General features: G+C 30.8%; 1 long non-coding RNA gene across 1 annotated transcript; it reads right to left on the bottom strand.

Moving 5' to 3' along the window:
* Positions 1-1,921: 1,921 nt before the first annotated feature.
* LOC132803464 (uncharacterized) lies at positions 1,922-3,017 on the bottom strand. The gene is made up of 2 exons (XR_009638731.1): positions 2,840-3,017; positions 1,922-2,699 (listed from the first exon to the last, which is right to left on the bottom strand). It is a non-coding gene; the product is annotated as an uncharacterized LOC132803464 (long non-coding RNA).
* Between the last annotated feature and the right edge of the window lie 771 nt (positions 3,018-3,788).

Below are 3,788 nucleotides of genomic sequence, written 5' to 3'. Positions count from 1 at the left end.
GACCAAAACACCCCAAGAAATTTAATCTATAGTGACAAAACTCTTAATCATAAATATAAATATTGTCATTGAAAGAGTACGTTTGTGAGAGGTAAAAAGACAAAAAAAGTATATGTAACCAAGATTTATGGTCAAAAAAAGATATTTGGTATTACAACCAATAAAATCTGTTAGTATACTTTTTGAGCTGGAGCTACAGTGACAAACAATCTACGAACCCAGCTTCTATGGTAATGAATAAAAAAGCAAAATTCAAGACTGAAGTAAAACCGTTTTAGCCTGCAGTTGAACTGCGAACAATGCCGTAGAGTGACTTTTATTATAATTAAATTTATTGCTATACAGAGAAATGAAATTTATAAGTACCCAAAAATTGTAAGCCTTATAATACTCTGTATATCGAAAACCAAAATCCAGAAAAAGCTTAAACAGAGCACTTTGTTTTCTGACCCCCTGTTTTTCTCGGTCGGAAATAGAGGGAGCTAGAGTTAGTGAAGTCCACTGACAAGAAGGACAAACTAACTATTTGCTTAGAAACAAAGTAGGTAAATAATTCAATTATATTTATATTATTCCCTGTTTTTATTTTCTTTATTTTTCATAAAAATTGCCAATACATTTCGTCAAAAGTGGAAAAAACAATTTATGAGTTTTTCTTCTTCTTCTTTCTTTCTTTTTTTTTTTTTTTGTTAAGAACTTTTGAGATTGAAATAGAAATTAAAAAAAAGTTTATAACTTTGGGATTATGATTATGTGGGTTTTCAGATTAGATTTGGAGTTATGTTGGAGATGCCGCAGGGTGCAATATGGTACATACAGAGGTCAATTGCAAACATATAAGCTCCAATCATGTTTATGATTAATTTTAATAGTCAAATACAATGCGTAGGCAAGGGTTTTATGAAAAAAAAAATTTCCAAGAATTTGATGAAGAAGAAGATAATGAGATATTTGGATAATGGTAAAGTTAGTGAGAATCGAAAATTTCTTAAAAAAGTAAAAAAAAATTTGTTTTGATAATTTTTAAAAGGAGGAATTTATAGATCCTAGTATAAAATAAATCTCACAATATGAAAACTTAGAGGGAAAGTGAATCTTCCTAAAGAAATGTCATTCTAAAATTCTTTGAAAATTAATTTTAAAGATATTTTTAATTACAATTTTATCTTTTAATTTTAACGTATAAATTTATTTAATTACTTATAAACCATATCTTCTTCTATAATTGAACAAACACTATAAAAAAAATCCTAAGAAAACTGATTTTTTGGAAAGTGAATCCCAAGAAACTGATTCTTAGTAATCATTTTTTTCAATACTTTCCATTTTATCAAATATCCCATAAAGATGTTAGAGATATTGGTAATCGTATTAGTTTCCTCATCACTTGGTTATTTATGTACATATATTTATTATTTTATTAGATTGGTTAAGATATAGGTTTATCATGGTTACTTATCATTTTATTCTTATCAACTATTGTATATAAATATATTGCTACGTCTATGGAAATATAGAGTGAATCATTCCTTCAAATCTTTACTTTATTTTTAAAACTCTAAGGGTAGCAGTGTGGTGAAGAAATGGGATAACCTAAGGTTAAGTTTGACGTTGGTTTTTAACAACAGTACTCTTTTGTGGTACACATGTAGGAATGCCAATGGAGTGGAGCAGGATCAGTTTTTAAAATTTCGTCCCCGTCCCTGTGGGAAATTTTTCATCTCATCTTTTCGGTCTATTCCGTTTTTTTATATACGGGACAGGAATGGGGATTCCCCAATCGGGGATGGGACGGGGCGTTTTTTTTTTTTTTTATATTTGATTTTTTTTTTGAGAAATATATATAAAAGAATATCTTTTATGAATAAAATATAAATAAAGTGACTAAAATGCAATTAAATTACAATAAAATGCATCAAGATCTAAAATAAAATACAATAAAATACATCAAGGTCTAAATTTACAATTATAATAAAATACATCCTTAAAAAAATACAATGTAATATAATCCAAATACATAAACAAAAAGTTTATAAAAATACACACACATAATAAAGTTTTACTTCTTATTGCTTAAATTTTCTTAATGAATTGGTCCTGGCTAGAAAGCAAGAACTTTCTTTTGACTATTCTATATATGATAGTTATGTATATATATGATTTTTCTAAAGTATGTCATGTTATGGAACATGTAATATTAAAGGTCTTTTTACATCTACCATTCAATGAGCTACCTTGTCTACCATTGTATTTTTTTTTTTTGGTTATTTGGTTTCAGACTTTCAATTGTATGGTAAATCTCATAAATGAATAATTTTTATTGAAACACAGCAAACTAATAAACTATGAAGCACAAGGAGAAGATGAGTTGTACTTATTCATGCCAAGAGATCGTAAATACCCAAATGGGGAGCATCCCAACAGAGATGCTGGAGATAGTTATTGGAATGCTATAGGAGCCGACAAACCAGTGATGGATTTAAAATTGGATTCAAGAAGTCATTGTTGTTCTACCAAGGCAAACCTCCAGGTGGTGTTAAAACTGACTGGATCACGCATGAATATAGAATCAACCTCCCAAGAAAAAAGCCTCTTCCCCCAAGCACGGAAACGCAACAGAATAAGAAAAACAAATAAAATCACAAATCACACTTTCCCAAAATCAGCCCGTGGACTAGATGAGATGAAGTAATTGACCCCTGTTTCAGAAACAAAGCCCCCACAAACCCCAAAAACCAAATATAGAAAATTTGAAGGAAGAAAATAAATAAATAAAAATTGAAACAAGAAAAAAAAAGAAAAAAAATAAATAAAAAAGGAAATAGACACAAGATCCTACCTAGGTGTCGAGGTTTAGGCTATGAGGGTTGTGATTCCTGTGAAGTGAGTGAAGGTTGGTGATGGTCGGCAGCTTGGCGGCATTGGCGACAGCTTGGTGAATGGTGCGGTAGCAGCTCTTTATGAGGTGAAGGTGAAGGTGAGCACGGCAAGAAGAAAATGAGAGTTGTTTTCTTAGGGTTTACATCATTTTACATAAATTAATTTATATAAGTATATATACCGGGCCGAGTTCAGGTTGGCATTTTTATTCCTCGGCCTGATATGGGTTTTAATCTAATGCCTCAAGCCCAACCCACAACCCCAATTTTTCAGGGCGGTGCATCGAGGATTTTGGGTCGTTCGGGGAAAATCGTCAGTCCTATACACATGATATAAAGTTTTGAGTTGGTCATATACAAATCATCTAATATTTAATGATGCAGCTCTTGATAGGACCCACTTTAAGAACTCTCCGAGGATTCCGAAGTGGTCCCATCTAGGGAAATCTCACCGGACAATCTTTAAAAAAAAAAAAAAAATCCAATGAAATCTTACCCAACCATGGACAATAACAAATGCACATATCAAACAATATCTCAATATATAAAGATAGAGCCACACCAGCATACAAGTTCACAACTATAGTTAATATCCACAGTTCATCATATTACCAGCTATTTTTATACATACATAATGGAATCACTACCATGTCCATAATTTAAGTCAAAGCACTATTAAATTATATGTAAAATTATTTAAAACAACTAATGAGAATAAGTCTAGGAAAGCGAAAACGAACAGGGAAAGATAAATAGTGCTGTTGTGGAATAGATGGAAATATCAATGATGCGCAAGGTAGACTATCTACTAACTGTCTAGATGCAGGGGAACAAATTTAAAATTGAATAAAATGTGAAATAAAGATATCTCTATGAGTGGTATAGCACAATAAGAAAATAATGTTTTAT

Source organism: Ziziphus jujuba, chromosome 4 (assembly GCF_031755915.1).
Source record: "Ziziphus jujuba cultivar Dongzao chromosome 4, ASM3175591v1".
NCBI lineage: Eukaryota > Viridiplantae > Streptophyta > Magnoliopsida > Rosales > Rhamnaceae > Ziziphus > Ziziphus jujuba.
The sequence above is the reverse complement of the archived record's forward strand: the minus strand, read 5'-3'. Positions and strand labels throughout refer to the sequence as shown.